Source organism: Triticum urartu, chromosome 7 (genome assembly GCF_003073215.2).
Source record: "Triticum urartu cultivar G1812 chromosome 7, Tu2.1, whole genome shotgun sequence".
Classification (NCBI taxonomy): Eukaryota; Viridiplantae; Streptophyta; class Magnoliopsida; order Poales; family Poaceae; genus Triticum; species Triticum urartu.
In genome coordinates, this window is record NC_053028.1 from 456,601,681 (window position 1) to 456,615,919 (window position 14,239).

Consider the following 14,239-nt stretch of genomic DNA (forward strand, 5'->3'; position numbering starts at 1 on the left):
CCAGGAGCCAGACGCCACCGTCGACGACGACTCCTACTACACCGGAGGTGCCTACTACTACGTGCTGCCCGCTGACGACGACCAGGAGTAGTTAGGAGGATCCCAGGCAGGAGGGCTGCACCTCTTTCGATCTGTATCCCAGTTTGTGCTAGCCTTCTTAAGGCAAACTTGTTTAACTTATGTCTGTACTCAGATATTGTTGCTTCCGCTGACTCGTCTATGATCGAGCTCTTGTATTCGAGCCCTCGAGGCCCCTGGCTTGTAATATGATGCTTGTATGACTTATTTTATTTGTAGAGTTGTGTTGTGATATCTTCCCGTGAGCCCCTGATCTTGATCGTACACGTTTGCGTGTATGATTAGTGTACGATTGAATCGGGGGCGTCACAGTGTGCGTAGGAAAATTTTTGAAATTACTACGAAACCCAACACATTGGTCCCGGTTCGTCTGGACCTTTGGTCCCGGTTGGTGGGACGAACCGGGACCAATTAATGAGCCTCGCTCCTGGCCCAACACCATTGGTCCCGGTTGGTGGCTTGAACCGGGATCAAAGGCCCCTTTGGTCCTGGTTCAATCCACCAACCGGGACCAATGAGGTGCCTATATATACCCCCTCGCGTAAGAGCAGAGCACACTGCTCTGTTTTTTCTGACCGAGGGGGAGAGGGCTTGGTGGTGCTCTAGCTCACCTCCTATGCACACAAGATGTTCGATGGAATGCCTGAGCCACACTACTTAAGCTTTCTCCTCTCCAAGCTCGACCTCCAAGCTCCATTTTTCTCAATATTTGTCTAGGTTTAGCAGTCCATCACGCCCCGTCCTTGTCTTCACCGCCGTCGATCACCCGCGCCGAGCTCATCGCCGGCACCACCGTGGTGAGCCTCTTATTCTTATCTTCTTTCTGAAAGGAAAAATATTCTTACTTGTATGTTTACATAGATACTTGTATTATTTTCTTACTTTTATTATTGCATCTTATATAGTGCGATGGTTTTGGTATCCGCCCCCGTCGGCCCTCGTCCTGTCTATGATTCGAATGTGGTATATATTATCTTTATAACTATTGGTTCATTTATTGTTTATGAAAATTATGCCGACCAATGTGACATAGATTTTATTTATCTAGGAGGTATGTGAACCGGAAATTCCAACCAACCCTATTGTCGAGAGGTTAAATTTAGTTGAAGAAGAAAACAATTTCTTGAAGGAAAAAATAAAAAAAATTTGAGGAGGAGAAGATGATATTGGAGTTGCATGTTGCGGATGTCGTCGATGATCACAAGATCAAGATGGATGCAATGCGCTTGATAATTAGAAAGATTAGAAAATATGCCATTCATACCGAGGCTTGGTATCATTATGCCGTTGGATCAATTGTTACCTTGGTTGCAATTATGATCGCATTTATTTTCGCATTGAAATGTTTTACATAGTTTCAATGTATGGTTTAATTAATTAGATGCTCTGGAGAGCTATATGTTGTTAGATGAGAACTATGTATGTACTTTGGTTTTAATGTGATGATGAACTTCTATTAATTTGGTCACTTAATTATCTATTCATGATGTTCTGTAATGGTTTTTGACACACTTAATTATATATAATACACGCAGATGAATCGGCAATGGATGTACGGTGACAGACACACCTCCGATTACATTAAGGGCGTGCATGAGTTTCTCGATGCGGCTGAGGCAAACAAGCAGAATGGTTTTATGTGTTGTCCATGCACTAAATGTGGGAATACGATGTCTTACTCTAACCGAAAAATCCTTCACTCCCACCTGCTTTACAAGGGTTTCATGCCACACTATAATGTTTGGACGAGGCACGGAGAAATAGGGGTTATGATGGAAGACGGCGAAGAAGAAGAGTACGATGACAACTATGTGCCCCCTGAATACGGTGATGCTGCAACGGGGGGAGTTGGTGAAGATCAAGAGGAACCAGACGATGTGCCCAATGATGCTGCAACGGGGGAAGCTGGTGAAGATCAATAGGAACCAGACGATGTGCCCGATGATGATGATCTCCCCCAGGTCATTGTCGATGCAAGAACGCAATGCGAAAGTCAAAAGGAGAAGCTGAAATTCGATCGCATGTTAGAGGATCACAAAAAAGGGTTGTACCCCAATTGCAAAGATGGCAACATAAAGCTCGGTACCGTACTGGAATTGCTGCAGTGGAAGGCAGAGAATGTTGTGCCTGACAAAGGATTTGAGAAGCTACTGAAAATATTGAAGAAGAGGCTTCCAAAGGATAACGAATTGCCTGACAGTACATACGCAGCAAAGAAGGTCGTATGCCTTCTAGGATTGGAGGTGGAGAAGATACATGCATGCCCTAATGACTGCATCCTCTACCGCGGTGCATACAAGGATCTGAACGCATGCCCGGTATGCGGTGCATTGCGGTATAAGATCAGACGAGATGACCCTGGTGATGTTGACGGCGAGCCCCCCAGGAAGAGGGTTCCTGCGAAGGTGATGTGGTATGCTCCTATAATACCACGGTTGAAACGTCTGTTCAGAAACGGAGAGCATGCCAAGTTAATGCGATGGCACAGTGAGGACCGTAAGAAAGACGGGAAGTTGAGAGCACCCGCTGACGGGTCGCAGTGGAGAAAAATCGAGAGAAAGTATTGGGATGAGTTTGCAAGGGACCCAAGGAACGTATGGTTTGCTTTAAGCGCGAATGGCATTAATCCTTTCGGGGAGCAGAGCAGCAATCACAACACCTGGCCCATGACTCTATGTATGTATAACCTTCCTCCTTGGATGTGCATGAAGCGGAAGTTCATTATGATGCCAGTTCTCATCCAAGGCCCTAAGCAACCCGGCAATGACATTGATGTGTACCTAAGGCCATTAGTTGAAGAACTTTTACAGCTGTGGAATGGAAACAGTGTACGTACGTGGGATGAGCACAGACAGGAGGAATTTAACCTAAAGGCGTTGCTGTTTGTGACCATCAACGATTGGCCTGCTCTCAGTAACATTTCAGGACAAACAAACAAAGGATACCACGCATGCACGCACTATTTAGATGACACTGAAAGTATATATCTGGACAAATGCAGGAAGAATGTGTACCTGGGCCATCGTTGATTTCTTCCGACCAACCATCAATGTCGAAAGAAAGGCAAGCATTTCAAAGGCGAGGCAAATCACCGGAAGAAGCCTGCCATGCGTACCGGTGATCACGTACTTGCTATGATAAATGATTTACACGTAATCTTTGGAAAGGGTCCCAGCGCACTAGCTGTTCCGAATGACGCTGAGGGACACGCACCCATGTGGAAGAAGAAATCTATATTTTGGGACCTACCCTACTGGAAAGACCTAGAGGTCCACTCTTCAATCAACGTGATGCACGTGACGAAGAACCTTTGCATTAACCTGCTAGGCTTCTTGGGCGTGTATGGAAAGACAAAAGATACACCTGAGGCACGGGAGGACCTGCAACGTTTGCACGAAAAAGATGGCATGCCTCCGAAGCAGTATGAAGGTCCTGCCAGCTACGCTCTTACGAAAGAAGAGAAAAAAATCTTCTTTGAATGCCTGCTCAGTATGAAGGTCCCAACTGGCTTCTCGTCGAATATAAAGGGAATAATAAATATGCCAGAGAAAAAGTTCCAGAACCTAAAGTCTCATGACTGCCACATGATTATGACGCAACTGCTTCCGGTTGCATTGAGGGGGCTTCTACTGGAAAACGTCCGATTAGCCATTGTGAAGCTATGTGCATTCCTCAATGCAATCTCTCAGAAGGTGATCGATCCAGAAATCGTACCAAGGATAAAGAGTGATGTGGCGCAATGTCTTGTCAGTTTCGAGCTGGGGTTCCCACCATCCTTCTTCAATATCATGACGCACGTCCTAGTTCATCTAGTCGACGAGATTGTCATTCTGGGGCCCGTATTTCTACGTAATATGTTCCCCTTTGAGAGGTTCATGGGAGTCCTAAAGAATCCTGTCCATAACCGCGCTAGGTCAGAAGGAAGCATCTCCATGGGCCATCAAATAGAGGATGTCATCGGGTTTTGTGTTGACTTCATTCCTGGCCTTAATAAGATAGGTCTCCCTAAATCGCGGTATGAGGGGAGACTGATGTTGGAAATATGCCCTAGAGGCAATAATAAAAGCATTATTTTTATATTTCTTTGTTCATGATAATTGTCTTTATTCATGCTATAATTGTGTTAGCCGGAAATCGTAATACATGTGTGAATAATAGACACCAACATGTTCCTAGTAAGCCTCTAGTTGACTAGCTCGTTGATCAACAGATAGTCATGGTTTCCTGACTATGGACATTGGATGTCATTGATAACGAGATCACATCATTAGGAGAATGATGTGATGGACAAGACCCAATCCTAAACATAGCATAAGATCGTATAGTTCGTTTGCTAGAGTTTTTCCAATGTCAAGTATCCTTTCCTTAGACCATGAGATCGTGTAACTCCCGGATACCGTAGGAGTTCTTTGGGTGTACCAAACGTCACAACGTAACTGGGTGACTATAAAGGTATACTACGGGTATCTCCGAAAGTGTCTGTTGGGTTGACACGGATCAAGACCGGGATTTGTCACTCCGTATGACGAAGAGGTATCACTAGGCCCACTCAGTAATGCATCATCATTATGAGCTCAAAGTGACCAAGTGTCTGGTCACGGGATCATGCATTACGGTACGAGTAAAGTGACTTGCCGGTAATGAGATTGAACAAGGTATTGGGATACCGACGATCGAATCTCGGGCAAGTAACATACTGATTGACAAAGGGAATTGTATACGGGATTGCTTGAATCCTCGACATCGTGGTTCATCCGATGAGATCGTCGAGGAGCATGTGGGAGCCAACATGGGTATCCATATCCTGCTGTTGGTTATTGACCGGAGAGCAATCTCGGTCATGTCTACATGTCTCCCGAACCCGTAGGGTCTACACACTTAAGGTTCGGTGACGCTAGGGTTGTAGGGATATGTATATGCAGTAACCCGAATGTTGTTCGGAGTCCCGGATGAGATCTCGGACGTCACGAGGAGTTCCGGAATGGTCCGGAGGTAAAGAATTATATATAGGAAGTGCTATTTCGGCCATCGGGACAAGTTTCGGGGTCACCGGTATTGTACCGGGACCACCGGAAGGGTCCCGGGGGTCCACCGGGTGGGGCCACCTATCCCGGAGGGCCCCATGGGCTGAAGTGGGAAGGGATCCAGCCCAAAGTGGGCTGGGGCGCCACTTCCCCTAGGGCCCATGCGCCTAGGGTGGGGGAAACCCTAAAAGGGGGGCGCCCCCTTGCTTGGGGGGCGAGCCCCCCACCCCTTGGCCGCCGCCCCCCCTAGGAGATTGCATCTCCTAGGGCCGGCGCCCCCCCTAGGCCCCCTATATATAGTGGGGGGGATGGAGGACCTCTCACCTTTGCCTTTGATGCCTCCCTCTCCCTCTCCAACACCTCCTCCTCCTCCATAGAGCTTGGCGAAGCCCTGCCGGAGTACTGCAGCTCCATCACCACCACGCCGTCGTGCTGCTGCTGGAGCCATCTTCCTCAACCTCTCCTTCCCCCTTGCTGGATCAAGAAGAAGGAGATGTCACGCTGACCGTGCGTGTGTTGAACGTGGAGGTGCCGTCCGTTCGACGCTAGGATCTCCGGTGATTTGGATCACGTCGAGTACGACTCCCTCATCCCCATTCTTTGAACGCTTCCGCTCGCGATCTACAAAGGTATGTAGATGGATCCGATCACTCGTTGCTAGATGAACTCATAGATCGATCTTGGTGAAACCGTAGGAAATTTTTTGTTTTCTGCAACGTTCCCCAACAGTGGCATCATGAGCCAGGTTTATGTGTAGTTCTCTTTGCACGAGTAGAACACAATTTGTTGTGGGCGTAGATGTTGTCAACTTTCTTGCCGCTACTAGTCTTATCTTGCTTCAGCGGTATTGTGGGATGAAGCGTCCCGGACCAACCTTACACGTACGCTTACGTGAGACCGGTTCCACCGACTAACATGCACTAGTTGCATAAGGTGGCTGGCGGGTGTCTGTCTCTCCCACTTTAGTTGGAGCGGATTTGATGAAAAGGGTCCTTATGAAGGGTAAATAGAAGTTGACAAATCACGTTGTGACTTTCACGTAGGTAAGAAAACGTTCTTGCTAGAACCCTATTGCAGCCACGTAAAACTTGCAACAACAATTAGAGGACGTCTAACTTGTTTTTGCAGCAAGTGTTCTATGATGTGATATGGCCAAAGTTGTGATGAATGATGAATGATATATATGTGATGTATGAGATCATGTTCTTGTAATAGGAATCACGACTTTCATGTCGATGAGTATGACAACCGGCAGGAGCCATTGGAGTTGTCTTTAATTTTTGTATGACCTGCGCGTCATTGAGAAACGCCATGTAAATTACTTACTTTATTGCTAAACGGGTTAGCCATAGTAGTAGAAGTAATAGTTGGCGAGCAACATCATGGAGACACGATGATGGAGATCATGGTGTCATGCCGGTGACAAGATGATCATGGAGCCCCAAGATGGAGATCAAAGGAGCTATGTGATATTGGCCATATCATGTCACTATTATTATTTGATTGCATGTGATGTTTATCATATTTTTGTACATCTTGTTTACTTAGAACGACGGTAGTAAATAAGATGATCCCTCATAATAATTTCAAGAAAGTGTTCCCCCTAACTGTGCATCGTTGCGACAGTTCGTTGTTTCGAAGCACCACGTGATGATCGGGTGTGATAGATTCCAACGTTCACATACAACGGGTGTAAGACAGATTTACACATGCAAACACTTAGGTTGACTTGACGAGCCTAGCATGTACAGACATGGCCTCGGAACACAGAATACCGAAAGGTCGAGCATGAGTCGTATAGAAGATACGATCAACATGAAGATGTTCACCGACGTTGACTAGTTCGTCTCACGTGATGATCGGACACGGCCTAGTTAAATCGGATCATGTTATACTTAGATGACTGGAGGGATGTCTATCTGAGTGGGAGTTCATTGAATAATTTGATTAGATGAACTTAATTATCATGAACTTAGTCTAAAATATTTACAATATGTCTTGTAGATCAAATGGCCAACGTTGTCCTCAACTTCAACGCGTTCCTAGAGAAAACCAAGCTAAAAGACGACGGCAGCAACTATACGGACTGGGTCCGGAACCTGAGGATCATCCTCATAGCTACCAAGAAAGATTATGTCCTACAAGCACCGCTAGGTGACGCACCCGTCCCACAGAACCAAGACGTTATGAATGCTTGGCAGACACGTGCTGATGATTACTCCCTCGTTCAGTGTGGCATGCTTTACAGCTTAGAACCGGGGCTCCAAAAGCGTTTTGAGCGACACGGAGCATATGAGATGTTTGAAGAGCTGAAAATGGTTTTCCAAGCTCATGCCCGGGTCAAGAGATATGAAGTCTCCGACAAGTTTTTCAGCTGTAAGATGGAGGAAAATAGTTCTGTCAGTGAGCACATACTCACAATGTCTGGGTTACATAACCGCTTGACTCAGCTGGGAGTTAATCTCCCGGATGATGCAGTCATTGACAGAATCCTTCAGTCGCTTCCACCAAGCTACAAGAGCTTTGTGATGAACTTCAATATGCAGGGGATGGAAAAGACCATTCCTGAATTATTTGCAATGCTGAAATCAGCAGAGGTAGAAGTCGAAAAGGAACAACAAGTGTTGATGGTGAATAAAACCACTAAGTTCAAGAAAGGCAAGGGTAAGAAGAACTTCAAGAAGGACGGCAAGGGAGTTGCCGCGCCCGGTAAGCAAGCTACCGGGAAGAAGCCAAAGAATGGACCCAAGCCCGAGACTAAGTGTTTTTATTGCAAGGGAAGTGGTCACTGGAAGCGGAACTGCCCCAAATACTTAGCGGACAAGAAGGCTGGCATCACGAAAGGTATATGTGATATACATGTAATTGATGTGTACCTTACCAGTACTCATAGTAGCTCCTGGGTATTTGATACCGGTGCGGTTGCTCACATTTGTAACTCAAAGCAGGAGCTGCGGAATAAGCGGAGACTGGTGAAGGACGAGGTGACGATGCGCGTCAGGAATGGTTCCAAGGTCGATGTGATCGCCGTCGGCACGCTACCTCTACATTTACCTACGGGATTAGTTTTAAACCTCAATAATTGTTATTTAGTGCCAGCTTTGAGCATGAACATTGTATCGGGATCTCGTTTAATTCGAGATGGCTACTCATTTAAATCCGAGAATAATGGTTGTTCTATTTATATGAGAGATATGTTTTATGGTCATGCTCCGATGGTGAATGGTTTATTCTTAATGAATCTCGAGCGTAATGCTACACATGTTCATAGTGTGAATACCAAAAGATGTAAGGTTGATAATGATAGTCCCACATACTTGTGGCACTGCCGCCTTGGTCACATAGGTGTCAAACGCATGAAGAAGCTCCATGCAGATGGACTTTTAGAGTCTCTTGTTTATGAATCATTTGACACATGCGAACCATGCCTCATGGGTAAAATGACCAAGACTCCGTTCTCAGGAACAATGGAGCGAGCAACCAACTTATTGGAAATCATACATACTGATGTGTGCGGTCCAATGAGCGTTGAGGCTCGCGGTGGCTATCATTATGTTCTCACCCTCACTGATGACTTGAGTAGATATGGGTATGTCTACTTAATGAAACACAAGTCTGAAACCTTTGAAAAGTTCAAGGAATTTCAGAGTGAGGTTGAGAATCAATGTGACAGAAAAATCAAGTTTTTGCGATCAGATCGTGGAGGAGAATACTTGAGTCACGAATTTGGCACACACTTAAGAAAATGTGGAATAGTTTCACAACTCACGCCGCCTGGAACACCTCAGTGTAATGGTGTGTCCGAACATCGTAATCGCACTCTATTAGATATGGTGTGATCTATGATGTCTCGTACCGATTTACCGCTATCTTTTTGGGGCTATGCTTTAGAGACTGCCTCATTCACTTTAAATAGGGCTCCGTCGAAATCCGTTGAGACGACACCGTATGAATTATGGTTTGGGAAGAAACCTAAGCTATCGTTTCTAAAAGTTTGGGGATGCGATGCTTATGTCAAGAAACTTCAACCTGAAAAGCTCGAACCCAAGTCGGAAAAATGCGTCTTCATAGGATACCCTAAAGAAACTATTGGGTATACCTTCTACCTCAGATCCGAAGGCAAGATCTTTGTTGCCAAGAATGGATCCTTTCTAGAGAAAGAGTTTCTCTCGAAAGAAGTAAGTGGGAGGAAAGTAGAACTTGATGAAGTATTACCTCTTGAACCGGAAAATGGCGCAACTCAAGAAAATGTTCCTGAGGTGCCTGCACCGACTAGAGAGGAAGTTAATGATGATGATCATGAAACTTCAGATCAAGTTGCTACTGAACTTCCTAGGTCCACAAGGACACGTTCCGCACCAGAGTGGTACGGCAACCCTGTCTTGGAAATCATATTGTTAGACAACGGTGAACCTTCGAACTATGAAGAAGCGATGGCGGGCCCGGATTCCGACAAATGGCTAGAAGCCATGAAATCCGAGATAGGATCCATGTATGAAAACGAAGTATGGACTTTGACTGACTTGCCTGTTGAGCGGCGAGTCATAGAAAATAAATGGATCTTTAAGAAGAAGACAGACGCGGATGGTAATGTGACCATCTATAAAGCTCGGCTTGTCGCTAAGGGTTATCGACAAGTTCAAGGGGTTGACTACGATGAGACTTTCTCACCGGTAGCGAAGGTAAAGTCCGTCCGAATCATGTTAGCAATTGCCGCATTCTATGATTATGATATGTGGCAAATGGACGTCAAAACGGCATTCCTTAATGGTTTCCTTAAGGAAGAATTGTATATGATGCATCCGGAAGGTTTTGTCGATCCTAAGAATGCTGACAAGGTGTGCAAGCTCCAACGCTCGATTTATGGGCTGGTGCAAGCATCTCGGAGTTGGAACATTCGCTTTGATGAGATGATCAAAGCGTTTGGGTTTACGCAGACTTATGGAGAAGCCTGTGTTTACAAGAAAGTGAGTGGGAGCTCTGTAGCATTTCTCATATTATATGTAGATGACATACTTTTGATGGGAAATGATATAGAACTCTTGGACAACATTAAGGCCTACTTGAATAAGAGTTTTTGAATGAAGGACCTTGGAGAAGCTGCATATATATTAGGCATCAAGATCTATAGAGATAGATCAAGACGCCTCATAGGTCTTTCACAAAGCACATACCATGATAAGATATTGAAGAAATTCAATATGGATCAGTCTAAGAAGGGGTTCTTGCCTGTGTTACAAGGTGTGAAATTGAGCTCAGCTCAATGTCCGACCACGGCAGAAGATATAGAAGAGATGAGTGTCATCCCCTATGCCTCACCCATAGGTTCTATTATGTATGCCATGCTATGTACCAGACCTGATGTAAACCTTGCCGTAAGTTTGGTAGGAAGGTACCAAAGTAATCCCGGCAAGGAACACTGGACAACGGTCAAGAATATCCTGAAGTACCTGAAAAGGACTAAGGAAATGTTTCTCGTTTATGGAGGTGACGAAGAGCTCGTCGTAAAGGGTTACGTCGACGCTAGCTTCGACACAGATCTGGATGACTCCAAGTCACAAACCGGATACGTGTATATTTTGAATGGTGGGGCAGTAAGCTGGTGCAGTTGCAAGCAGAGCGTCGTGGGGGAATCTATATGTGAAGCGGAGTACATGGCAGCCTCGGAGGCAGCGCATGAAGCAATTTGGGTGAAGGAGTTCATCACCGACCTAGGAGTCATACCCAATGCGTCGGGGCCAATCAAACTCTTCTGTGACAACACTGGAGCTATTGCACTTGCCAAGGAGCCCAGGTTTCACAAGAAGACCAGGCACATCAAGCGTCGCTTCAACTCCATTCGTGAAAATGTTCAAGATGGAGACATAGATATTTGTAAAGTACATACGGACCTGAATGTAGCAGATCCGTTGACTAAACCTCTCCCTAGAGCAAAACATGATCAACACCAGAATTCCATGGGTGTTCGATTCATCACAATGTAACTAGATTATTGACTCTAGTGCAAGTGGGAGACTGTTGGAAATATGCCCTAGAGGCAATAATAAAAGCATTATTATTATATTTCCTTGTTCATGATAATTGTCTTTATTCATGCTATAATTGTGTTATCCGGAAAACGTAATACATGTGTGAATAATAGACACCAACATGTCCCTAGTAAGCCTCTAGTTGACTAGCTCGTTGATCAACAGATAGTCATGGTTTCCTGACTATGGACATTGGATGTCATTGATAACGAGATCACATCATTAGGAGAATGATGTGATGGACAAGACCCAATCCTAAACATAGCATAAGATCGTATAGTTCGTTTGCTAGAGTTTTTCCAATGTCAAGTATCCTTTCCTTAGACCATGAGATCATGTAACTCCTGAATACCGTAGGAGTGCTTTGGGTGTACCAAACGTGACAACGTAACTGGGTGACTATAAAGGTATACTACGGGTATCTCCGAAAGTGTCTGTTGGGTTGACACGGATCAAGACTGGGATTTGTCACTCCGTATGACGGAGAGGTATCACTGGGCCCACTCGGTAATGCATCATCATTATGAGCTCAAAGTGACCAAGTGTCTGGTCACGGGATCATGCATTACGGTACGAGTAAAGTGACTTGCCGGTAACGAGATTGAACAAGGTATTGGGATACCGACGATCGAATCTCGGGCAAGTAACATACCGATTGACAAAGGGAATTGTATACGGGATTGCTTGAATCCTAGACATCGTGGTTCATCCGATGAGATCATCGAGGAGCATGTGGGAGCCAACATGGGTATCCAGATCCCGCTGTTGGTTATTGACCGGAGAGCAATCTCGGTCATGTCTACATGTCTCCCGAACCCGTAGGGTCTACACACTTAAGGTTCGGTGACGCTAGGGTTGTAGGGATATGTATATGCAGTAACCCGAATGTTGTTCGGAGTCCCGGATGAGATCATGGACGTCACGAGGAGTTCCAGAATGGTTCGGAGGTAAAGAATTATATATAGTAAGTGCTATTTCAGCCATCGGGACAAGTTTCGGGGTCACCGGTATTGTACCGGGACCACCGGAAGGGTCCCGGGGGTCCACCGGGTGGGGCCACCTATCCCGGAGGGCCCCATGGGCTGAAGTGGGGGAAACCCTAAAAGGGGGGCGCCCCCTTGCTTGGGGGGCGAGCCCCCACCCCTTGGCCGCCGCCCCCCCTAGGCCCCCTATATATAGTGGGGGGGGGGATGGAGGACCTCTCACCTTTGCCTTTGGTGCCTCCCCCTCCGTCTCCAACACCTCCTCCTCCTCCATAGAGCTTGGCGAAGCCCTGCCGGAGTACTGCAGCTCCATCACCACCACGCCGTCGTGCTGCTGCTGGAGCCATCTTCCTTAACCTCTCCTTCCCCCTTGCTGGATCAAGAAGAAGGAGACGTCACGCTGACCGTGCGTGTGTTGAACGCGGAGGTGCCGTCCGTTCGGCGCTAGGATCTCCGGTGATTTGGATCACGTCGAGTACGACTCCCTCATCCCCGTTCTTTGAACGCTTCCGCTCGCGATCTACAAAGGTATGTAGATGGATCCGATCACTCGTTGCTAGATGAACTCATAGATGGATCTTGGTGAAACCGTAGGAAAATTTTTGTTTTCTGCAACGTTCCCCAACAACTGACTAGAAAAGGCACGCTTGGAAGGGACTCAATAATATGCAGGGACGGATATTCTTGGTCTCAAGCACACTACACAGTTCTACAGAACTCTACCTTGGTGACCCCGTATGTCGATGAACACAAGAACAGTCTGCGCTCCAAACACCCGGAGCAGTGCGACGACTGGATTACATGTGAACACATCAGGACTTCCAGCAGTTGGTTGGAAACACGTCTCAGAGGTGACAACACTGTTTGTGTTGAGCTGTACTTGTTGTCTAGGCGACCATCTTTGACTGTATTGATTTACAAAGGATACGAGATAAATGGGAATACATTTTACACGATTGACCAAGATCAAAAGAGTACCAACCAAAATAGCGGTGTCCGCTTTGATGTAACAACCGAGAGGGGAAAGGACACATATTATGATTACATAGTGGACATATGAGAACTTGACTACGGACATGATTTTAAGGTCCTTTTGTTTAAGTGCAAATGGGTCAATCTGTCAAGAGGCGGGGTACAGGTAGACCCACAGTACGAAATGACAACAGTGGATCTGAAAAATCTTGGGTACACTGACGAACCGTTCATCCTAGCCATTGATGTGGCACAGGTTATCTATGTGAAGGACATGTCTACCAGACGGAGAAAAAGAAAAGATAAGGAAGCGAATACATCATACGATGAGCCAAAGCGCCACATAGTTCTTTCAGGAAAAAGGGACATCCTGGGAGTGGAGGGCAAGACAGACATGTCTGAAGATTATGAAAAGTTTCATGAAATTTCTCCCTTCAAAGTCAAGGCTGACCCAAGCATCCTGATAAACGATGAAGATTATCCATGGTTACGGCGCAATAAGCAAATGACACAAGCGAAGAAAAAGTGAAGACTTTCTCCCGCAACTATTATGATGATACCATGCCAACTTTGTAATAGACGAGTATGATACCATTGTCCGTTTTGTACATGCACATGCTATGCCAACTTTTTCAGAGGATGAAATGCTTTAATGTCTTATGGTTTGGCCCTCGTAATACCATTAATCCTGGTTCGCTCCTTGTCAATTATGTTCTCACCAAGAACACTTTCAAGAGGGCAACCACGTGGGCCATTGGTCCCGGTTCGTCTGAACCTTTTGGTCCCGGTTCCACGCACGAACCGGGACCAATGCGCCTCGCCCCTGGCCCATGACCATTAGTCCCGGTTTGTGCCACAAACCGGGACTAAAGGGTTGGTCCTCGTTGCGCTCAGAGTTTAGTCCCACCTCGCCAACTGAAGGGCGCTCACACTGGTTTATAAGCCCGTCCCTCTCTGCCTTGTTGAGCTCCTCTCAAAGTGAAAATAGATGCCCCTATACAGGGAATTTGACCTAAATTCATAGTGAATTTCTCTGAAATTCATAGAAATTGATTATGGATTTAGGTCGAATTTTCTCTATAGGTGCATCTATGTTCATTTTTTTAGTAAAGTTAATCACAAACTTGTGATTCACACAAATTTCAAAGAATTC